General features: G+C 38.1%; 1 protein-coding gene across 6 annotated transcripts in view; it reads right to left on the bottom strand.

Moving 5' to 3' along the window:
• The window catches only part of DMD (dystrophin), a 972,793-nt gene that overhangs the window by 136,024 nt on the left and 810,648 nt on the right, over positions 1-26,121 (bottom strand). The window lies entirely within an intron of this gene.

The raw sequence follows: 26,121 nt of genomic DNA, 5'->3' as shown, positions 1-26,121 counted from the left end.
CTACACCAATTAAAAGTTTTCAATTTATAATTTACATCCACTTCAAATTCAAATAAATAAATACCCATTGACAGCCCCTTGCATATTCCTGTCCAGGTGGGCTGTGACTTGCCTAACCACATCTCTGTGCTCTGGGACAGTGCTTCTGCATTCCTCCAAGGTTACCTGTCCAAGCTTCCTCTTTCTGTGCAGTGCCTTTCTGTGTTTGAGCTGTGCAAGGAGCTCTTTGTTCCTGCACACAGAACTCTGGGCTCTCTTTCTGGACTCCCTGCTCTTTGGGACAGACCTGTTTTGAGCTTTTTAGAAAGTGACCCTTCCTCATTAATGAACTTTCTTGGACCTCTCTTACTTGCAGGGGTTTATCCCATGGGATTCTTCCAGGCAGATCCCTGAAGAGGACCAGGTCTGCTCTGCTGGAGCCCAGCTGGTGCTCTCGTGGTCACTGCAGCCAGGAGTGCCTCTGACCTTCCCCTCCCCATGAGCCTCTCCTTGAGGCGGGTATGAGCTCCAGCAGAGCCTCTGTCTGCCCTGGCTCCTCCATCACTTATGGCAGGGTATGAGCTCCCTGCATGGCTTGCAGCCTGCTGCATTGTCTCTCCAGCAAATAACCAGGCTGTTCCCCCATGGATGCTGTTACTGCAGGGTTGGGTGGCCTGCAGCAGACACCCACTGCAGTGTCACCTCCACTGGTCTGCTCCTTAGTCCTCAGCCACAAGTTCTCAAGAGCTCTTTTTCCAGCCTATCGTTCCTACTTTAAAGCTCTTCTGTATCTTTTATACATCCCCATGAAACAAATTCCTTGGAGCTCTGACTGTGCAGACCTATAGATCCAGGGATTTCTCTTCTGCCTTCAGCAGAAAGCTAAAACTATATATACCCTTAGTTCTGTATTGTTAGCTGGGGAAAAGAGAAACTAAAATGTATAGGCTACCCTGAACCCCTGGTAGGTTATTGATCTTAAAATGAATCTAACTTTGATGCAGTTTGACATTTTAAAAGTCAGTGGGAGCTGGGTGCCTGCAACTGAGGAGAGAATGTGTTCTGTGGTAAGTAAAACTGTCTAGTGAGGAGCTCAGCATGGCACATATTCTTCCTGAGATCAAATCTGACTTCTGAGAGAGACCAAGGCACCTGCGTACCTTCCTACTATACACTTCCAAATGTTTCCACATCATTTTTTGTCTTTTTTTAAGCAATATTTTTTCTGTCTTTCAGGATTACTCAACATGGCTTTTAGGTGGTACATTGTGGTTATCTCTGGGCCCTACAACCAGACACACATGGATCAGCTGCAGGAATGAGCCTGAAGGAATCTGCAAGGATGATGGTGGCCAACAGCAAAGGGTGGAGTGAACAATTGCAATTAAAACTGAGGAACAGAAGTCTTAGGGTATCAGACAAGAGGGACAGATCTGGAATCCTCTCTCTCTGCACTATGAATATCAAAATTTCTGCTCTGTCAGGGATATTAAATCTTGTTAAATTGTGCTAAAACACGATGCATTTGGAGTGTTTTGGATTATAAATTAATGATAATGATAATAATGATAAGCATTATTTACAAGAAAAAACTTCTGCTATGTGTTTTCCTAGTGACATATGTTAAATAACATAAGGATTTAGGAAAAGGCTAAACCATTAATTATGATTCTGTTGTTGCTGAAACATGACTCCTTTTAGGCTCTAACCACCTACTGTTCCTACCCTAACAGGGCTGTTTGATACATGTGGTTTTTCAGGCATTTTCGCTTCATTTTGGGGCATGCACAGAAAATACCATAATGCATAACATGGTTATGTCTCCTTAACATGCAATTCTCAAGACATAAAAAAGGGTTTTCCTGTGGCCTTTTTAATTTGTTTGCTTCTCTGCTAAAAACCTGTTATTTCTCATCAGTGTAGTTTTTAAACTTTTGAAATAGAACTGACTCCTTTCTATTCTCTTTAAAAGTATTTCCAAAAGATTTAAAAGAAGTTATTCTTTTTAATTCATTTGAAAATGATCTTTATTAATATTTCATAATCCATCCCTAAGTTAAACCCATACTCTCTCTTGACAAGGTTTTATGATTCTTTTGACTTTTTTTACCCCGTTTCTCTTTTTCTCCCCGCTCATTAAACTCATAAAAACCAATAGATTCACGCTGCACTGAAAATACCATTTGTTTCTGAAAGGTCAGGTAACATACACTGTTTTTGTCCCAAGGGAAATGGTTCTCTGGTGACTTAGGGAGCTGTAAGTAGAATGTCACGCAAGGAATGTTTTATATCTGCCCCAGAACAAATGCCTGTGCAATAATCCTGTGTTGGTTCAGCATCATCAGTGAAGATTATTCTTTTATAGTTCCAGTTATGTTCCCTCACTTTCATTGATCTTTATATTAGTTTTATTGCTTCTTTCCTCCAGATTTGTGAATTTCTTGTGCCATTACTAGCATGAGTTTTGGGAATAGTTGCTCATAAGTGCAAGTAAGAATTCTCATAGTGTGGACCTATATTTAATGCAGGTTTCTTCTAAAAGAAACACAGGCTTCAGTCAGTATTGTCTTTATTCAGCACTACTTTTAGCTGATTACCATTTCAAAGATTTTTATTTCACCACCTTCAGCTCCCTGCACTCATTTGCCCTCTGATTCCTCTGGGAACAATCATCCCATCAGTATTCAAGAGACTTTGATGTTCAGTCCTGTTTTTTACACCATTTCCCCATTCTTGTCTTCTTAATTTGTTGTTGAGCATCTTCATTCACTTTTATAATTTCAATTCACACTCCCAAACCCATGTTGCTACCCTAAATGCAGTGAAAATACATTTTTCATAAGTATGTAGTAAACTTCTCAATTTTATCCAATAATATTTATAAATAAGAGCTGAAGAATTGCTTAGACTGTGCATATGTAACACCATGAAAGAACAGATACAGGGAAGTCTGTGTGAATTTTTTTCATTCTAACTCAGAGTTGTAAGGTGAGAGAGCCAAAAGCCTTTTCCTCAATCAGAAATGACGAGTGATATGCATCTCCTGAGACAATTCTGCTTATACTAAGACATACACCTCAGAATAATCCTGTAAAAATATGTATATATTTGAATTTTATAGAGCTTCGTTTTCCTAAGGGAGTTTGCATGCTGAGGAAGAGGAGGACTCTACTGAAGCATGGAGGAAGGGGGATACAGAAGGCTCAGGAGATGGTGAAAGGTGAGACAAAAATGTTCTTTACAGGGGTACATTCTAGGGTAATAATGTACAAAAAGGATTCTACATGCAGCAGCCATTGTATTAATCCTCTATCTTGTCTCTTTCATATTTTCTGCTCTGTCCTTCTGCTCCTTTTTGAGACTTACACCAATAGTGATAAATCTGTTCACTCTAAATAATCCTTAATCCTAAAAATACCCCAAATACATCACATCTCTGGTTTCCTTTTTAGCTGTGCAGGGTGAAACAAGTAGGACAATGTCAGTCAGGACACTTTCATTGCAATGTGATCCATTCACATTATTTGTTTGTTCCATCCATATTCTTACCTCTGGAAATCTCAAGAGCATTATGCTCTGTTTCAAGATGACTGAAACTACTTTGTCAATCAAGGGCTGATACAGCATGAAAAGAAAAACTTCATTTCATGAGATTACTGGCCCGATGGATTTAGCAAACTTTTATTTATTGTTCTCGTCCCATGAACCTTTTGAAGACAGCCTTTTAGTCTCAGTGACTTCTGCAGAATGTTCCATACCCCAGCAGCTGCTCAAACTTGGGAGCAACCACACAATCAGTGCTTGATGCTCCCTGTTATCTGGCACGTCTTTGAATACTGCTACAGCTCCTGACTTTGCACAAAAGCCTCTCTTTCTCCCTGGGGAAGACATGCATATGGCATGCTGAAAGATAATAAAATTACTTTAGGCAAATAACTGTTCAAATGGGAGCAATAGCTGATAGGATTGATATTGTCCTGATTGAAGATAATGGCAACACTCCTACAATAGTGTGATATGACTTGTGAGAGGAGCTGCCTTCATTCTGCAGCTGGCCAAAATTTATGGCTTCCTAATCTGTGAGTAAATTCAATTGACATGAAAGCAAAACCTGAGTTATACATAGCCCATACTGCTAAACCAAAATGTTAAAAACCTAATTTAAGTTGGAAGATACAGTCTCTGATTTCCAGTTTCTTCTATTTGAGAAGAAAAGGTGCTGATAAAGAACAAATGAATAAATAATGCTAAGCCACATCTTTGCTGAGGATGGAGAAGGGTGCATAGTGAAGGTTAAAAGCTATCCTGGCATGAAGGATCACAGTGTGTGCATGCATGCACAAAAACCATCACTTCATGTGTGTCAAAAAACCCCATTATCATATATTGCACTTGCTAAGTGCCATACATTTTGTTCCAGTAATTCCAGTAATGCTACATGCAGTTTTCCTCTTAAATCTGTTTTCATTAGCCCTGTCTTTGAAAAGCTGAATGCCCTATTTACCACTGTCAATCTGTAAAGATCTCAGATGAAGCTAAAGTCTTTGAAAATGGTTTTGTTCAACCCCCTGATCTATCCACAGATTCAGGTCCTCCCATGAGCAGAGAGGGAGGGCTCTCACTTCCCTCAAAGGTGCAACCCCACAGGAGGGGGTGGAATTAAAGCTAAGATGTTTTGTATTTCCAGGAAAACTGTGACTGGTCTGCACTGACTATTGCCTTTTCAAAGACTTCAGACATTGGTGCAAACATTAAACATACCTTTTTTTGCATATTGATTAAATAATGAATGGAACAAACTTGTGCATTTCATGGTAGAGTTGTTAAAATATATTTATCACCTGCACAGCTTCAAGCATGTGAAATAATGTTTCACTTCCAGAAAATACATCACATTCTGAAAAATGCTCTTGTTGTTTATTATTGAATGCCATAAAGACCTCTCTTAAGTTTCCCAGCATATTTTCACAGCTATCTGTTTTTTATAACTCCCCCCCTTCCCAAGTCAATAATTTATTTCTGTTTAGTCTGGCCTTACTATTCATCTGTTTCTAAAAGCAGAGAATTGGGAAATTCTAAGAATAGATCTTGGAGAATTTAGACAGAAAGATGGAGATCCTGAGATGAAGGGCCACTGAAGGGGAGTGCAATTCAAGTTTGTGAAATGAGAAGTCTAAGAGAGGAGCAAAGACAAGATTTCCCACACAGACTGAAGCCAGACTCAAAACCTGAATTTGCAGCATCTGTATAGCAGCACCATATAATCCACTGACAGGCAGCTTAATTGGCAGTTACAAAACTTTAATTTACTAAGTCAGAAACCCTTTCTGAATGCCTAACTCACAAGCTGTTGTTATCACAGTGGCAGTTTGACACATGGCCTTCAAGCTAGGTAAATAAAGGAACAAATTAGCATTTTCTTGAAAAAAATATCTGTTCATGAAAGACTTAACTATGAAGGACGCGTTCAAGAAAGAACTCCAAAAGACTAATAAAATAGAACCAACATGGTCTCATAACTCATAAAACTTAAGAGTGATGTCCTTCATTATTTCCATGAAAATACCTTTAAAAAGCAGTGAAAAGGCACCTTAAAACCATATGTACAGTTTAAGAAACAAAGATAGACTTGATTCCTTCAGTGAAACTGACACTGAATGCTAGAAGATCAGATTACATATTTTTATAAATAAGTTCATTAATACTTCTCAGATGGAAATTCATTCTCAGGGGTTATAGAAGGCAAGAATCCCACCCAAGGCAAGGCCATCAGTGTGTGACAGTGGCAGGTCCCTCCTGGAGCTGGCTGCTGTTGGCTCTGTCAGACATGGGGGAAGCTTCTGGCAGCTTCTCACAGAAGACAGAGTGGCTGATTTCTTCTTGTCCTTATTTTGACCCATGAGCCATTATAATACCCTCTGAACTTTCCCCTGCTGAGGAGGGGACTGACAGAGCAGCTTTGGGGGCACCTGGCATCCAGCCAGGATCAGCCTACAGGAATACAACAGGGTGGCCAGGATTTCTAAAGAAATCTGAAGGCAGAAATAAATTTATGTAAAGTTTTGGACAAATTGTGTCAAATAAAAATAATTAGATCATCTGTAAAAAGCAAACTAAATCATGTTGGTTCAATATAATGTTTACAGCAATGAATTTATACATTTGAATGAGATATAGAGAGGAATTTCAAGCTGCACTGAGTCTTGTGTAACTTTATTTAGAACAGAATAATTTACAATCAGAAGTTTACAAATGGAAAATACAAAGATTTGACTGGGAGCTTTTATGTTCACACTTACTTTTTTAACTTAATAAAAACCCCATGGAATAAAATTGTGGATGTTGAGCCATTTAATTCTGAAACCTTTCCATCCTAGTAGGTTAGCTGTTTTCTGTCCATTCTGAATAGTAATGTCAGCCCTTACTTTTAGTATCATGTAGATGAAATTTTGTTTCTGTTATATACATGGCCATACAAATTTTGTTAGTCCATTTGTTTTACTCCTTCTCTTTGCATGTTAATAGAATTTAGTTACATTAATTTTGTTATGCTTATTTAAATTTATCTCTTTAAAAACAAGGGTAAAGCCTCTCTGTAGGAAGATTTTTCCTTTTCCCCTTCTCTTTCTACCATCAGAAATCACTCTCTGCAGATCCTGTTATATCCTGTCTTTCCTACCTTGGTCTTTGCACAACCCCCAGAGTCTTCCCTCACAGTCTCAGGAAAAAACCAAAACTCTTACCCAACCAAACCTAAGACAGAAGGCATTATTTAGACAGTCTGTCCAGTCACTAACTCCACTGTACAGTAAGATTCCTGTGAACACACAAACAAGGGCTTTGATTGCACACTGCTGGAATGGCAAAGCTGGCCTGCAGTCCTGTGTCTGTGACTGCTTTCCTGGCTGCAGAAGCCAGATTCCACTCTGATGATCTGTAATTGCTTTGGACTGGGTGATTTTTGTCCTCTACAGTTGCCAGCAGTGGCAGACATGAGGCTGTAAGGTAGCTACAAATCCCAAAGTAACTTTCCAAACTACAGTTTGAGACAGTTGAGATCTTGTAGAAGAGCTGGTGAACTGACCAGGGTACAGTGAGAATGAAAATTTTGACTTTCCAATCCTACAAGTATTTTAGAGAAAAACAGCCACAGTGAAACCGGGGTTGCATTTGGTTTTGAAATGTATTTCCTTGTAGACCATTCCATGGCATTTCCCCAAGGGAATACACTCTATCAGTGTGTTTTAGTTCAGCTGCCCATGTCATTACATTAATGTCTTATTATTTGGCATTTGTCTTGTACAAGAGAAAACAATCATGACAATCAGGGAGGAAAAAGGAGAAAAAAAGCAACAGCTGAGAAATCAAGAGTACAGATCTTGTATTGTTAATGTTCATCATATGAGAGAACAACTGGCAGGATCATCTATCTTGAGAGTGCAGAATTGTTAAAGGAAAACCACAACCACACAGGCTCAGATGAGCAAAATGTACTCATTTCTTCATAGTACTGATTATTTTAAAAGAAAAATTTGCAAAGCAGTGCATATAACACTTCAAGAGGTAAATCCTTGCTGCTGTAACTCTCCCTTCCAATACCAACAAGAAGTTCCCCACCTCCCATTTTGCTCCTCCTTCTCACCACTGACAATTCCCTGTTAGGTTCTGCCTGGGCTCCTGTGTTTTCCTTCATACTGTCACATTCTGCATGTTTTATGCTATTCCTCAGAGTTTCAGGGTCCTATTTTTTCTTGTCCTGCTTTCTGTGTTTTCTTCCTTTCTCACCTAGCAGTCATCCCCCCCTCCCTGGAAATTCAAGGTCAGGTTGGTCAGGGCTCTGAGCAGCTGGGTCTGGTGGAAGATGTCCCTGCTCACTGCAGAGGGTCTGAAGGAGATGATTTTCAAAGGATTCCTCCAAATCAAACCATTCCATGGTTCTGTAGCCTCCAGATTCCGAAAATGCACTGCCTGCCCTGCCTCATAGCAAGGTCCATGTTCTTTAAAAAGTGTGGCCAACAGTAAAGCTGAAAAAAAAAGGTTATTAGAATATCTATTATGAGAGCAATTAGCAGGTTAGGCCTCTTCAAAAATTACTTTTCTGCCTTCTCCAGTTTACTCATCAAATAGAAAAATTGGCCTGGTGTCTGTATTGATTCAAAATAAATATCATGGCAACTTGTCTTTTTCTTCTTTTTTTTTTTTTTCTTTGGGTGTTAATCTGAAATACTTTCATGAAACTGGTAAATCCTTTAAAGACTATACAGAGGTAGCTGGATTTAAATCCATTTCACAGGGTTTTTTTTTTTTTTCTCAGACAACCATCTGTGTGTCTGTTGTGATAGCCTATAGTACTGCAAGAATAAATTATATACCTGCTTGTCAGCTTTCAAACCTATTTTTGTTTCCCTTGTTGTCAGAAAATCTATTTTGAAGTGTGAGCATAAACATATGGGAAGGAGTATACAGATACAACAGCCTTTTTCCTTCCAAAATCATCCCAGGACTTAAATTCTGACTATACTTAGAAAACTTTACAAGAAATTATGGTCTGCTTAAGTACAGAATGATATCTGAAAAGTACAGAATTAAAGTTTAGCTGTTCTTCCTTCAGTAAGACCAGCAGAAACTCCACATCATTCTAGTCAAGCCATTTTCTAATTAGCAAAAAACTGAACTTCCTGAAGACCTTTGGAGGACTTCTGGAATATAATGGATGGAATACAACACTTTTAAACTGGCAGGGAGGTTTTTTGTGATTGTTCTTTACGTCTTGCTGCATAAGGTTAAATATACTGAGTTAAGGAGGCACAAACAATTTTACTTCTAGGAGAATTAATTCACTCCAGGACCAGCGTTTTTTCCTGTCCCTGATCCAGTGCAGGTTCAGTGGCATTGACTATGCACTTTTACAGTACAGTCATGACTGCCCATTAAGTTACAGAAGTTACAGAAGTGAGGTATATCCAGAGTGATAATCATTCATTTGTGACTGCATTATGGTTCAAAACAGAATCAGTAACACTGGAAAGGTGAGGAGTGCCTTCAAAGATAAGTTAGGCTGACAAAAGATGCAATTTTCATATAGCCCTATTTCTTCCCCAGTCTTAGAAGTTTTAAATAAAACCTTGGATTTGTTCAAGTATTGTTCCCTTGAGAAAATGCATTACTAATCTCGATTCCTACATCACCAAAACCATTTTGCCTGCCAGTTTTCTGTCACTTTTACAAGCTCTTAAAATTGTTTAACAACAGAAGTGGGATTTTTCTAATTAATTGGGAAACTATTCACCAGCTCCTATACTGGCAGCTAACATTTCTTCCCTAATAGATTCATATTATAGTATGCTGAAGTATTTATATTCAAAATGTTCTAGTCTTTAGGAATTCTACCATTTATATCATAAATGCAGACTAAATGAGCCATTTACAGGTTTCCTTTTGTTACCAGCATATATTAAATAGAAAATATTAGGAACAGTGGAAGTCATGCTCTCAAAGTTGTATTTCCCACACAATGAACTGTACAAATTTGTAAACCCAAAGCACATTCCTGTGTAATCAGACTTGAATATTATTTACTATTTTAAAGGCAAAGCAAATGACACATCACAATAAATTGTAACTGAATACCTGCTTCATACTTGGTAGAAAGACAAAGTACTTTGACTTCAGCTGTGCTTAAGAGCTATAGAATAAACTGCAGACTTGGTGCCTCTTTGGAATCCTGACCTTCCTGAAGTCTGACAGTGTGTTGACATTTAAATTTTACAAATGCTAAACCAGGCATCTCCTTCTGTGCTCAAGAACTGACTGGTGCTGTGGCTGAAATGTACCTGGCCATGGAGGCCATGAAACAAAACACAGCTGAGAGAGCTGCAAGATGGACTTCATTAGAATAATTATTAATGCATCACTATGAAATTAATTAGGATAAACCTTCTTGATGGAATGGTATAGAAGAAATGTAATCATTGGAATCTGACTGTAGAAGACGCTATTTCTTTTATATATATATATGTATATGTGTATGCACACGCATGTTCTATACCAACCAGGTAATACAAAATATTAGAATGTGAACCCTTTGTTAGAGCACACAGACTTTAAAGGAAGTGCATTAAATTTTAGGAAGGAGAATAATCGTTACCAGTTTCTGGATTTGTAATTTTATGGCTCTAAGAGTGTGCAGACATTACATCAGCTATCAAAGACACTACAACTACAGCAACTGTCCCAGAAGCACCACCACCCATTTTATAAAGTTTCCAAGTAGGCTGAGATCATGAAGATGTTGTTCATTATTTCAGACTTTCTTGTGAACAAGTTATTTTGGTTCATTTGGAAGCACTTGCTAATATTGAGAAAAATGGCTCATGAGTTCATAAACCTAACATCCTACCCAACTTACAGATTCATGTATTACTCTACATCTTCATGGAAATTTACACTCTTGCTGCTCATTTCAGTAATAATTAAAGAATACATGCAAATCAAACTTCACTTCAAGCAACCATTTGTATCACAACAAAGCAGTATGAAATAAACTCAGAAAGAAAGGCACCTCAAAGAAAGCAAGCAAGTAGGATTGTATGCTCTGTCTCAAATATGTAACCTGACAGATATGACACAGGAAGGACATGAAGTCCTCTTCTATTCTGTTGTACAGATTACAGACAGTGCATTACAGAAAAAAAAAAAAAAAAAAGAAGGGACTCTAATGAATCAGATGAGAAAAATCAATGAAAACATCCAGTTGCACCAGAAGGACATAAAGTTACCATTTATGCAACTGATGGAAGGAACAGTCTCTTTGGCAAAGTATCAGTAAAATTAATTTTTGAATTTTGAGGGAAATGTAGGGCAGTGGGAATGGTTTCAAGTCGAGGAAAGCAGATACTCTTTGAAATTCAGAGCGCTGTCACTGAAAGACAGTGATCATTGATGCACATTCAGAAATGGAACACAAGTTGAAATTACTTCTAATTTTCATGTAATGCTTTTTAGAACATATATATTTCTGTTTCAGGTCGATGCAGCCTTACTGTGAAAAGAAATGGTTAACCTTTTCTCATGACTTCATCTCATGAGAGAAGATGCACAGAACAGGGTTTTATTTAAATACCTGCACCCCCCTCCCCAGGGAGGTGCAGTGCTCCAGCCTCTCTTTGTCTCCCCACATCTCTCCCAGAGGAAGAGGGACTGGGGAGCAGCCACAGGCTGTGCTGGAAATGTGCAGGTGCCCATGGAAGGCTACACAAGGATTGAAGTGTCTCTGACTCCTGCTCCCACCTCTGGACCTGCTCCCCTATTTCTTACATCTCTGATAGCACAGAACCTTGCAGTCCCACAACTCAGGCAACTTTCCCTGTGCATCACAACTCACTCCAAGCCTGGGAAGTCCTGCAAGGGGGGAGCCTTGTAGTAGCACAAGCCAGCATTGATATGGCATTGAGAAAGGGACAAGAGCTGGCAGGGGATCAAAACAAACCAACTCCAACAGAGAAGAGAAGAGAAGAGAAGAGAAGAGAAGAGAAGAGAAGAGAAGAGAAGAGAAGAGAAGAGAAGAGAAGAGAAGAGAAGAGAAGAGAAGAGAAGAGAAGAGAAGAGAAGAGAAGAGAAGAGAAGAGAAGAGAAGAGAAGAGAAGAGAAGAGAAGAGAAGAGAAGAATACACCATCAATCACCACTTACAGGGGTTCTGTCCAATCAGATATCCAATCCTCTTATAAAATCCATGAACCAGAATAAATATTTAGGAGGGAAAAAACTCCTTTCTGCAATTTGCAAAAAGGCACTAGAAATCTAGCAAAAGCTTAAATACATTTTGGGTTTTATTTTTAGTTATTATTATGATCTGTTATTTAAGATTCCCATGCAGGAAGAGTTATAAATTGTTAGGACTATCCCAACAAATTTTCAATTAAATAACTAAATTAATGTAGAGAAATTTAATTAAAGCTGCACTGGTTTTTACAAATACAGTTAATTAAGCTGCTATCTGAAATTAAATCTCACCCAAACTCCTTTTACATTGCTGCAGCTCGTGAGATACAGATATAATTAAAATTCTAGAAGTTTACCTATGCATCTGAATACTCAAAAAAGAAAGAAAATCCACAACCAAAATTGCTGAAATAGTTTGAGAGGCTGCTGCTTTAATGGGATTTATACAGTCCTCAGAGTGGGAAGACAGCACATAAAACCCCTCAGAAACAAATCCAGGCTTTCAAATCTGCACAGATTTTTTGTGTAGTGTAACAGGCCAAGAACCTTTGAAGATTTTCCACGAGTGGAGGGCAACAGATTGACATGACCAGGAACCAGGGAGATAAATCCTGCTGACTTTATGTGCCTTCTATTGAAGTGAGCAGGAGCAGCACAGGTGAGGCACACAGAACTTATTGCACTCATATCCAGGAGCAGATGTGGGCATCCTCTCAGAGAGAAAAATTGCTTTTTCATAACTGGAATCTCAGATCTTCTAGTAACCTGAATGATCCCCTTTCCTTTCTGACTGCTGTTTTCTTGCTCAGACCCAGACCTGTTTGCTCTGTTAAATGCAGATTTATTTTCCAGATGACAGATCACAACACTTGTTTTACATAACAAGTAAACATTAAACATAAACATTTTAGGTGTTGGTTGATCCAGAGAAAGAGATGCTCAGACAGATGGGAGGTTTGTCAATGCATTAAGATCAGAGAGCAGTCTTTGAAGAGTTGCTTTTGGAGTTGGGGAGAATATTAACCAAAACACAGTTCAAGACTATTATTTATGGCAAGCAACAGTGATTTTTCTATTAAAATAGGCATACAGCAAAACAAATGCTGACTAAACCAATGTGGGCAGCCAGAACTCAGGCTGGGAGCTGGTCATTTCAACAGCTCACGCTGAGTGGCAGCAAGTGTGACCACAGGAACCCAGCACTCATGGGCAATCACGTTACCCTGCATGGGCAGATCCCTCAAGAGTTCTGAGAGCATGCAAAAATAAAATTATCCTCCAGTGTTAAAGGCACAAACCTGAAAATCACAAAAGTATGCCAGCATTTCCATGACAGGTATTTGTTTTCTCTCTGTCAGCAAAAATATGCAGAAGATAAACACTGACCATCTTTTTCATAATATGACATGCATAAAACCCTTTTCTGAGAAAGATACAGATGGGAATCCCATATCTAACATCATGGAATTGAGTATAAATACCCCCAAACCTTTATCTGAAAAATTTCATTTAGGCAGGAAAATGGTTCAAGGCCAGAATACTTGTTTCCAATATGTGGCACAGGCATCTCTCTGAATAAATAAGAAAATCACATGCAATTCTCTTTAAAATATGAATTCACATAGGTTTAAAGACTTCCACAGGCTTTAAACTTAGTGTCTGAAATACAAGATACAATTGCCCTATCATTTTATGTAGAGTAAGGAAAAGAAAAAGCAACGAACATCCAGAATATGATATTAATAAAATAAAATTTAAAAGACCTACTCACTTCTTTTGAAAGACCCATCTCTCCTTAGAGGGAAAAAAATCATTAACTTTTTTTGTGTATCAAAAATGAATGTGTTTCCTTTCTTGCATAGTAAAATCTGGAGAATCTACACAAATAACAAAGAGAGTAAAAATCCACAGAAGCTTGGAAATTGAACAACCAGTGATAATGTATCTTGCTGCAGGCACTTGATTCACCCTCTTACCTGGGGCTTGCAGTGGAACAGGACCCTGGCAAATTGCTATAATCTCCTTTAACCCTAATCACCATTTTAATCAGAAAAAGGTGGGGCAGCCTGGAATTTGTACAGCAGGCAACTGTCCTTCTATTTGCTAAATACACAGAGTGTGCAGCTGAAAGGTTAAAATGGTTCAAACTTTTCTTGTCTTCAGAATATTGCATTTCAGCATTAACAGCTGACAAGTAGAAGAAAATAAAATTATGAGACTGTCTGCTCTGAAGGGCTTCAGAGGTCTGCTTGGACCATGGCTGCATCTCTCACTAACTCTGATACTGAGAGATTTCTTGGGAAAAGAAAAGGTTGTGATTCCTACAACTGCCAGGACTAAAAGCCTACCTCACCTTACGTTGCACTTTTCCTCTCCCTATCCCTCAAATTTCTTCTCATTTCAGATTCTAAATTTCCTGGCTGTGTTCTCTCTTTATTCATTTAATGATTTTCCTCCTAGCCTTTTCTTAACAAATAGTGGTATTATTGTGGATGGTATGACAGACAAGGAGAAGCTTATATGAAGAGGAAGAAAGGAAGCTTCAAGGAGAAAAAGAGCAACGAGAGAAACTAAAAAGAGCATCAAGGAGATTGTAGGCAGGGGAAGATTAAAGGAAAATGCAGCAGACAACTGTGATTTTCAGCTATAAAGGATTCAGCAGCTGTCATTAAAAACCTGCAGCTCTTCTTGAGACATATTGATCACACTATTTCAATGTTTTCCATACAACTTCCCTCTCTTTACTTCAAATTATAGCAATACTCGCACTAATACTTATCTCAAACAACTATTTACTCTTTTTGAAGGAGGAAGACTGTCCTGTATTTCTCCCTCTTTTCTTTTTCCAGAAAGGGCTGCTGAACTTTGAGTGCTCTGCTCACCTTGTCACTAACACACAAATATCAAAATACCCTTCATGCTAAAGAGGAGGGGTTTTTTTACATTTCTAATTTTTTTTTAAATGAGAGCCATTTATATAGACAACTTCTTTAATATTGTTGACACTTTCTTGAATAAGTATCCCTGTAGGGCTTGTGAAGATAACAGAGAAGGCAGTATCTCTGTATTTCCACAGTATTGGAGAGTTGTAACCAATCCTGGAAAAACTGTAGAACATCATTAGACTGTGGACAGCTGGAGAAGATTTGTTTCTGGGACTTCTAACCCGTTTTCCACTCAATATTCTTGTACTGGTATCCAAAGAAACATTTCTAAAAATGCAAACACTTCTTTTGATAAATACTAAGACAACCCTTATCTTCCACCTGAGTGTATCTCAAACCTAATTTTTTACAGTTATCTCACAGTTCTCAATCTCACAGGTCCTTTTAAATACCTTAAAATATAGATGTTAGAGAACAAAAATGCATGAAGTAGGAAGATTCATGTCTGCCACATGCCTCCTCTTGTAACACCCTTTTTAGAGGTATTGGGGGGTTTTTGTACATATTAAAACCAACTGTATTAGTTTAAACCATAGAATGACATTAGATTTTGGGCAAAAGGGAGAAGGGCAAAAAAAGGAGAAAAGAGCACATTCATACTGTCCTTTGCTTTCAAACTCAAAGCCAATACCTTCCAAAGGCTTGTCATCCCCCACTGAGAGAAGAAAAAAATGTCCCTTATATCAATGCCTTCCCCTATAGGTAAATTAATGGCATTTTTGTTCTGATGTGACTTTGTAAGAATCAAAATGCCTCAGCATTAGGGTTTTTTTTTTTTACTTTTTATAATGCACTAAGCTCAACAAACCTTCGTAGAAAATAGAATACTCTTAATTATGAATAAATTAACTAAATTAGCAACATGAGATGGATATGAAATTAGAGGATTGTTAATTGAAACTGCAAACACAGCTGTATACAGCTTAGAGATGAATCACACCAGTAATGACACAGATGTTTATAAAATGTGATTATGTTCAGCAGGAGCTTACTATTGAAACTCCCCAGCCTATTCTTATATTGTGTCATTGAAATGGTTTTTAAATCCATGAACACCAGGAATCAGAATCTCAGGGATGGCAAATTAGGCTCCCTGGATATGTGAATTAGTGTTGTCTGAATGTCAGCAATTTAATTCTCCAGCTTTCAAAGAATGTAGAAGTGGAGCCAAAAACAAACATCTGTTAGTTATAGTCTCATTCAGGAAAAAAAAAATTAAAAATCTCTGGAAAGTTAGAGCCTATCTGAATACGAGCAAGACAGTGAAATACAGTATCTCTAAGCTGTGTGTGTATACTGATCATGCAATTTATATAACACAAGAGCTCAGGAAATCTACTTTGTGTACAACTCTGAATATGTCTTTTTGGGACAATCCCTCCAAAGTGCTAGAAGGATCAGGAACAAGTGATATCTCCTGTCTAAAGATTTAAGAATGCATTAACTTCCTAAAGACAGCTAATCAGGCTTTTTTTTCCCCTTCAACTTTTACTATTTTCCTAGGTGTTCTTCAATAAATTGTGCAGTAAAGGCATTGGGTGTTTTTCTGGCAGAAAAAGGCAGAAATGTGGCTGCTGGGTCACCCGAGGATATCTGAGCTGAGCAGGCTCAGCAGGGATGCAGTCAGCCCAGCTGGGAGGGATGGCAGAGCAGACAAAGCCAGTGCACCAAGGGGGCTTCAGTTCCAGCAGACCAGTGTAAAGTCTGGAGTGGCAGCTCTCATTTCAGTGGTAGCCCTGAGCACCCGCAGCAGCACGTAAATGTTGTGTTAAACACACTGGGATTTGTGTCCTGCAAGAGTTCACAAACTAACAGAAGCAAATTTTACAACACCAGTGGTAACCAGGCTTTTCAATGAACACTCTGAATAATACAAGGTCATAGTTTGTGTCCAGTACTGTAGTGTAGCTCACATCACAAAGAGACTATTATCTGATTCAGGGGCCTTGTCCTATACAAGGATAAATACTTATTAATACAAATGTACATGAAGGAGAGGTTGTTTTTCTAGCCCCCTTTTCTAGGGAATGGGACAAACCTTTGAAATATGTAACTATCTACATTAAACTAAAAGTAAAAACTATCAGTAAAACTAAAACTTACACCAACTCAGCACAATATCATTATAATTCTGATAAATTTTATATATGTAGTTCTGATCTGTAAATGGATACCCACCTGAAAACATGTAACTTGATGCACAAGATGGTTAAAATAATTTGAAAAAAATTACATGGAGTGTCATTGGGAAAGCTGAGATAATCAGCATGACCTAGCACTGTTAAACATCACAGACCTGTTCCATCAGCTGTGGGAACCACTGAGCACAGTCTAACGATGTGGGGGCACAGTGTTGAGACAGAAAAGTGGTGATCATAAAATTGGATTTGCCTCTGTCTTTCTGAAACTTTATTTGATGGGACCTGACCTCCTATTCACTGGTGAAGAAAAAAGGATTAGATCCTGACTTTTAAAAAGAGGAAGCTTGCTAGATTTCTGCAACAGACCATACCAGTCTGACAGTATTTCACAGGTCATTCACAGCTGAATAAAGTTATGGAAGCTCTGTGAGAAAAATGTAACCCCTTTCTCATTAGAGGTAAACCTAGGCAGATTCAGGGATATCTTGCAGGTAGCTATGACAACTGATGTGCAACCCAAATTCAGTTATCTTTGCTTTCTGGCTGGCAAAAGTAGAGACAAAATCAACCCAGGATTTGAAATGTGATGTTTCAAGATAAGGAACTGTAATGTTTGGATATACAAAAAGCACAAAGCCATTTTATGGAAGACACAATCTTCTATTTCTTCTGAATACCCCAAAAATCACTACACTGAAAGGGCACTCCATTATCAGCTATGTGTCAGCTAACTAATTAGGACAGGTCTGTTTGTTTTTACAGATGAAAGAATCATAAATGAGGGTACTGAAAGGAAAGGACACAAAACACTCGAGGATGCTATGAGAAATCAGAGGAATAAAAGTGAAAACACCCAACAAAATGAACATGCTACCTACAAATGTAAACTTAGGATTATTTTCTGGATTGATTAATGCTAATTAATTTTGGTTTAAAACAAACTGAACTGTGGTAGAGAAAGAACTTTGAACACCTGAGAAAATGGAAGAGAAAAACTGAGTCTTCAACCTCCATACTTGAAGCTCCCCCAAAAATGTCATAAAGAATTCATTTCCAAAAACAGGAATTGGATGTTGATCTTTCCAGGTACAAAAGAAATAAAAAATGAATACTAATAAAACCTGAAATCGTAAGCTCTGGGTCAATAATTGTAATCTATACTATGTTTGTTCTGTAACCAAGGGGTATATTTCTAAAGTTTATTGCAGTATCAGTGTTTTATAAACTAACACCAAGCACAAGAATTGAACAGCTTAGATGAGCCACAGGATAAGCATCTTGAAATAACACCTTCTGCCTGTGTTGTGCTGGGTAGGTCCAAATTAGGAAGGACTTTATAGAAGATTTTGCACACACAACAAATGAGAGGATTTGAGCCATTTTAATTATGAAGTGTCCTCCTCTACAGCAAACACACCCTTACATCACTTCCATACTGCTCACAGTTTTCTGTGCAAGGGTACAACATTCAGCTTTACTCAAACCATGTTGAAAACTGCAGTGGCAACTTTAGAGAACACCTTGTGAAAATATTTTTAAAACGACACACATAATCTTCAATAAAGGCTGGTTTCAAATCTGTGTCACAACTTAATGCCACTGACATTTTTAGTATTTTAAATGCTATTATTAACAGTACTTCTAAGAGAAAAAAAAATCCTGCTTAGTCTCACTGAAGCAAAAAGATATAAAAAATATAGCACAAAATACTACCTAGCTTAAAGACTGCAAAAGCTTTCTGTAACCTGAAAGTAGATGGCCTGACATAAAACTATCTGCAGTGATATAACACATAATTGATATGTCAGAAAGACACAAAATGACTCAACAAAGAAATAAAAAAGGCTAACATTAACCTTCTGCACTGGAAATGCGCGTATTATTTCTTTTCCTTGGGCTTTTAATCACTTCAAATGAAGTTTCTTGTAAAAAAAATCACATAGTTTCAAAAGAAGGGATTAGTGAAAACGGGGAGAAAGAGAAATATGTTTTGCCAGTTTTACATTCTCCCTCTAAAAACCTTTAACAATACTTTGGCACTGGTACTTGGAATCTAAGGGGTTTTATATTGCTTTCAATCCAAGGGTATTCATTAAGGTTTCATTGAGTTACAAGCCTCTGAAAATCACATTAGAGAGCCTTTACTGGGCAGCTCTTAAATTCAGGGAATGCTCTATCTGCCACAAACGTGTTCCACATTCAAAGCAAACCCTGAACATCTGCTCCAAGCGCGCTTCAAAGAAGGCGGGCGCGAACGGGCAGAGGGTGAGTGTGAGAGGGTGAGTGTGAGAGAGGATGAGTGTGAGAGGATGTGTGTGAGAGGGTGAGTGTGAGAGAGGATGAGTGTGAGAGAGGGTGAGTGTGAGAGAGGATGAGTGTGAGAGAGGATGAGTGGAGGAGGGTGAGTGTGAGAGGGTGAGTGTGAGAAAGGGTGAGTGTGAGAGGGTGAGTGTGAGAGAGGATGTGTGATAGAGGATGAGTGTGAGAGAGGATGAGTGGAGGAGGGTGAGTGTGAGAGGGTGAGTGTGAGAGAGGATGAGTGGAGGAGGGTGAGTGTGAGAGAGGATGAGTGTGAGAGGGTGTGTGAGAAAAGGTGAGTGTGAGAGAGGATGAGTGTGAGAGGGTGTGTGAGAGAAGGTGAGTGTGAGAAAGGATGAGTGTGAGAGAGGGTGAGTGTGAGAGGGTGAGTGTGAGAGGGTGAGTGTGAGAGAGGATAAGTGTGAGAGGGTGAGTGTGAGATGGTGCATGTGAGAGAGGATGTGTGTGAGAGAGGATGAGTGTGAGAGGGTGCGTGAGAGAGGATGTGTGAGAGGATCAGTGTGAGAGGATGAGGGTGAGAGAATGTGTGTGAGAGGGTGAGTGTGACAGGGTGAGGGTGAGAGAGGATAAGTGTGAGAGGATGTGTGTGAGAGGGTGAGTGTGAGAGGATGAGGGTGAGAGAATGTGTGTGAGAGGGTGAATGTGAGAGAATGTGTGAGAGAGGATGAGTATGAGAGAATTGTGAGAGAGGATGAGTGTGAGAGGATGAGTGTGAGAGGGTGAGTGTGAGAGAATGTGTGTCAGGGAATGTGTGTGAGAGGATGGGCTAGAGGATGTGTCAGAGGATGTTTGTGAAAGGATGAGTGTGAGAGGATGTGTGTCAGGGGATGAGTGTGAGAGGATGTGTCAGAGGATGAGTGTGAGAGGATGAGTGTGAGAGGATGAGTGTCATAGGACAGTATGCCATAGGATGTGTGTCAGAGGACAATGTGTCAGAGGATGTGTGTCAGCAGTGTGCATCCCCTACAGGGATTGCAAAGGTTGGGCACTGCCCTGTCCAACCTACACCCTCCTGTCCTCTCCTATTGCTTTAGCAAAAACCAACCTGCAAATTATGAGCTCTGACAGTTGATAACATTTTGGGAATGAAAGGGGCCTGTGGAGTGGAAGCTAGGACTGGAGATTGACTTATAATTGCAGGGTTCATTTTTTTTGTCCTTGTTTGCTTTCACTAATGACTGCTGCTAACCTTGTGCACTTCCCAGCTGTTCCCCCTCACACATTCTTACCTTAAACAAGCCTAATTTTTCATAATGAGCAGCCTAAACATAGCTGATTGGAATCAGGTCACACACCTAAAAAGGTATTGAAAAAAATCAGGCCATGTTCTCTCAATTTGTGCAAGAAAAAACCCAAAGCTATCTGTGCAATTTTGGAATCCAAGGTAAAATCTTCTAACTCCTGTGGTCTACATCCTTTGTATAGGACTGAAACTCAGAGCTTTAATTCTTTAAATGTAACTTCCACTCTCCTTGTCAAAAGGATTTCTACCGAAATTATTTCAAATAATGGTTTTGAGATGATCAGGTATTATAGATAATGAACACTAAAAAGTACAGGTTCAGTTTATCTAAATCATAAAACTACTTGACTAAAACCCAACAGAACTAGTGGATGTTGGTTTTCAGTGAGTATATTCTCAATAGTATCATAACCTCTGTTTTCCTCAGTATCCTAAATATAGTCTGGTATGAGTCATATGGATGGGTGCTGCCAAACATAATCTATAACTTCTGACAGGTGGAAGTAAATTGTTCAAGCCTTCCTTTATAAGGAAATGAGACTTACATATTTCAACTAATATGCCCATTCTTTTCCTATCATTTATCTATCAAAGAGACAAATGGGAGATCTTACAGAATATATTGTATATGCAAAGGTTGTACAAGAGAGTGCTAAAGTCAAGATGCACGTGTAGCATATTTTCTTACTTTTGATAAATTTTAGGTGCTTTTCTTTTCATATATAAACTGCATAACTCTGCTTTTATAATCCCTTGCACTCACAAACATTTATGAGAAACAAAAAAATACATTGAAAGGAAGCTACAGATGCATCTTATAATGAGAATATAAAGTAGGGTAAGTTGCTACTCTTCTGTATGGTTCTTCAAAACATCTTCAGAGAGGACAAAATTTCAGAGAAAAGGAAGACAAAAGAGCATAACAAAACTCAAAACGAATGCGCCTTCTTTACAAAAAAGGATTAAAGCATTTGCAGTTCCCAGCAAAGTGAAATTCATCACACACATTGTAAATTTAGTAAGGTTTTATTAGTTTTCCTGCTGTCATGTCTGTGGATGATAACCACTCCTGTTTATAGTTACACACTTTCTTTCACTGACTGCCCTAAAGATGTCACAACGAAGGTGTCCCCCTAATTTAGGAAGGAATATTTCCAATTTTTGGCACAGACTTTATTAGTAGAATTGAATCCCAATCCTGACAGCTGGCCTTCCTCCACTAACTTACAGAAATAAATAAATTTGATTTCTAAAGAATGAATCGCTGCAAAATGAATTCGATATGCATAATTTTGCAGACAAACATTGAGAAAATCTGAGACTAAATCTAATAGAAATGAAGAAAAATGCTTGGGTCTATGACTTCTGCAGCCAACTGGCACAGCCAATTAAACAAATAAGAGCCCATTAAAGTGCTGTAACAATTGTGGTTTTGGCAGAAGTTCCTGTTCTCATGGAACATACAAACCAACATTTTAACTAAGTAGTCTGATGGGAAAACTCAACTTCCAAAAAGGATCAAAATCTCCCTCTGCTGGGAAGAGGAAGTCTGCGACTACAAAATAATTTCAAATTTCAAGGTCAAAAAGCACCATGATTTTAGTAGTGACTTAACTACTACAATTCTAACAGAGCTGGAATTTTGGATCCATATATTTAGAAAAGTTGTCTCCCATTTTTTTTTCAGCTACTAACAGATAGCATATGTCAAAATCCAGTTTAAAAAGGAGGAAAACCCAAAGAAATCGAAACAAATTACTTAATAAAATTAATGACATATCACAATGGAAAGAGAAACTGCTAAGATAACAGAAAGGTAATAATATAAAAATATAAAAATATAAAAATATAAAAATCTTATGGCCTTTTATATCGCTCATCCATTTAGACATGAGGAATGTCCATACAGAGGAAGAAACATCTTTCTTGCTACTGTTGTATCATCTAAATCTATCAACTTTAACCCCAGTTTACACTCACTGTTTAATAATAAATTACTCTACTTGTAATTTAAGATATAGAACAATATAAGGCTAATGTTCTGTGCAAGTATATGACTACAGCTTCTGTGTATGACGACACCATGCACTACCAACTGGACAACTGAACTGTACAGCAAGAGAGGTTTTTGTGGGATTCACATTCCCTGAACCTGAGAGAAGCAGAGAAAAGAACAATCAAAACAATTCTTATCTCATTTGCTGTGCCTGTGTTGTGCCAAAGTGGAATGCCTTGTGGCAGATTGTTTACCTGAAGGGAAGTGGCGATTGGATTCTGGTGTGAGTGTTTTGATTCACTGACCCGTGGAATCCAGGGGTGTGTGTGAGCAGGGGCTGTCAGCTGACAGTACGAGATCCTGGGCAGTTGAGTCCTTGGCAGATTCAGTTTAGATGTGATGTAATATAGTATAGAATAATATAGTCTAATAAAGTAATTAATTAGCCTTCTCATAAGATGGAGTCCTCCTCATCATGTCTCCCTGCCACGGGGGTCACTTTGATTTACTATAGGTTTTTCTTTTTTTCTAAGAAAAATTATATGAGAGAATATCCTTCATCACTTTCAAATTTCAATTCCATGGTTTAGACATGAAGTTTACGTCCTGGAACCACTAGTACATACAATTTAAAAAATAAACTTGGTTCAATTCAACTGCAAGAGACCTGAAGAAGACATTTCTTTTACATAGGTATTGTTATTTCATTTTTTTTGTAGGATGTTTTTCTTGAAGAAGGCATGAAAGACAGAAGGTGAGGTAAAATTAAAAAAAGCCCAAACCTAAAACTTGCTACAATAGGTCACTGCTGATTTCAGCTTATATTTTGCTGCAACTTCCTTGCCTTAGTGTCCAACCCCTATAAAAAGCAATGAGTGAGCTGAGGACTGCTGCCCAGAATGCCTGTGATTCAGCCCTTTAGAGATTCACTGGCCAGCAGGACTTTGATGCATAGTGACAATTTTACACTGATTTCAGGGCAGAAGGGATTTCCTTTTTGGCTTTTATATTCTTGATATTAGTACCTCTGGAAATACAGATGGTAAGATTCATTCATATTTCTCACCACAGGTTGAAAGAATCATCTAATATTTGTGAAGCACACAGAAGAAGCTGGATTTTGAAATAATTCATTGCAGCAATACTTAATACACTAGTGTGCATTATGCAGCTCAGTAAAGAGCCTGTCTTCAGCAGAATACAAATAAAATGATGATATGACTTTAGATAACTGCCTGCAGGGGTACTAAAAGCCTGCTGGCTCTTCACAGCTCCTGCAAGCAGAGAGTGCTCTTCAAGGGAGCAGAATAATAGCTGTGGCTGGACCTTCTGACAAATGGCAGCGTGTTTTTTGCACCACAACAATCTTCAAATCCCCACATCCTGCAGAATTTTTGCTACTGGTGCAAGATGAGCTGAGGAGTTAGGAATGATACTGAAATTAGGGCTTATGCTTCTTGACAATCATTATATAGATGGATATAAATCATAGAATTATGGAAAAGTTTAGACTGGAAAACACCTTGTGCTGATTTAGCTCTAGGTTTTTGATGTGCTCAAAGACAGCCACTCAAAAACTACCAACCTTCAAAAGTAAAAGCACTAGAGTACAAATACCATAGCAAAATATCTTAATAGAAGCATATTTGGATGAAAGACAGTTCTTACTGTATTTTTCAGCTTATTAAAGCTACTATTCTCAATGAAAGCAAATAAAGTTTGATTTTAAAAAATAAATCTTTCTTGATAACAGCAGGCTATGTTCTCTGTGGGATACTTGTAAATTCTTTTACATGTCAGGAGCTTTGCCCTTTGACCAGCATTACACCAACCAGACCCCTTACTTAGTGAAATGGATATAACTCCCACCAATTTTAGGGGATTCCCGGCTCCCTAAATGTCAGCTGGAAGTAAGCAAGGGTTTGCAAGACACATTCTACCCCAGGATGAGCCCATTACATACACTGTTTGAAGCACACATGAGAGCTCCTTGTGAAATTCATTACAAGTAGTTCCTTGGAAAGATTTCATCTCCTTTAATGTTTAAGAAAAATAAAAAAATAAACAGAATATTTTCCTCAAAACTATTCTATTAAAGTCTGGAAGCTGCTCAAAGCCCACAGAGATGACACAGTTTTCAGTGACTGAGCTGAGTGCATCAGCTTTCATTAATGAAATGCACTCCACACAACACTCCAAAACCAGGACTGGGTAAGTCTGTAAATGGTTGAGTGCTTTTTATACATTTTTGTACCAGTAATACTCTGGAGTATATTCACTAAAATTGAATACAAACCAGGTAAATTAATGGCAAACATGCCTTAGTGCAAAAATACAAATGAAGTTGTGGGAAGATTCTGGAGGAATATTTGATTCTATTCACTAACAGCACTAGTCTCACTGTAGAACCACTGTGCAATACTGCAAATGACTGACTACAGTTGGCCTTCTGAATATAAAATGAATATAATATTAAATATTTTTAAGATTTGGCTTAAAATTATACATTTCCTCCTCTAATCTTATGTAAGTTCCCCGTGTTCATAAAGAAACAAGTTAGACATGATTACCTCTTCTACATAATGTTTCAGATGTGATAAATTTTATGTTTTTATGCACTTTTCCTACACATAACCAAGGATGGGTATAGTTCTGGCAAGAAATAGCACAGAACTCCCTGTTTTATGATCTTCCTGAAGTGATATTTTCTTAGAAATGGGGTACATGGATAAGGAATATTTTCCCCATTAGGAATATGGCAAGGGGGGAGAGAGAGATCTAACCTTTGGGGAAGGAGAAGTAGAGAAGTAGGCTAAGAAAATAAACAAGGGGAATACAGAAAAAAAGCCCAAAGAGAAATAAGGGAAGGAAGGTGGGGAAAGACAGAAAAGAGCAGAAATACAGAATGAATTGCTTTTTGAAAATAAGAATTAAGAGAACCCTGAGAGAAAACACAACCAGTGTAAAAGAAAGACGCATGAAAATAAACTGACATTTATAGAAAAAAATAATGAAAAGACTAAAGTTGATATTTTAGGTGACATTAGCATTACAAAGGCAATTAATAAATAAAAAACAAAACCACAAAACCACCAGAATGAAAAAGAAACATAGCGGACAACTGTAAAACCAGAAACAAACAACAGGAACATACCTTAGGAGGAGAATGCTTTTGCATGAAACAAAAACAATTTTCATTTCTGCTCTTCCTATTACATGGCCAAAATTTCAGTTTTCTATAAAGGGTATAACATCTAAATGGAGTGCTGTTCATACATAAAAAAGTCTAGCCCTAAGATGGAAAAATGCACAATATTCTAAAAAGTGCCATTGGGTGTGAGTGTCCCACAGATCTTGCATGTAGAACAGTTGGTCCAAATAATTGTATATTTGTTCCAATTGATCTATTCTATTCCAGTCTATGCTATTTTATTCTCTTCTAAAAAAAATGAGCTCTGCCTCTCAATACATTCCAAATTCTGCTCTCTTTTAAGCAGAAAAATAATAATATAGGAACAGATGTATCTTTCCTCTTTCCAAGGGTCACAACTTGGCTTTTAGTATATCATAACCTTTCAAAGTTTCTTATGTCTTTTCCCCTCAGGATGTGTTTAAAAATTTACTGGAGTGCTTTCACCTTACTCTCTGTATCTTCCAGGTGACATTTAAGTAAATATGACAAAAGACAGTAAAACATAATATTTCAATTAATTATCTGTTCTACCAGCAATAACATCTCACCCTGTCATACTGTCTCCAAGTATCTTCAGAGAAGA

This window comes from Fringilla coelebs (assembly GCF_963513975.1).
Source record: "Fringilla coelebs genome assembly, chromosome: 2".
Taxonomy (NCBI): Eukaryota; Metazoa; Chordata; class Aves; order Passeriformes; family Fringillidae; genus Fringilla; species Fringilla coelebs.
The sequence above is the reverse complement of the archived record's forward strand: the minus strand, read 5'-3'. Positions and strand labels throughout refer to the sequence as shown.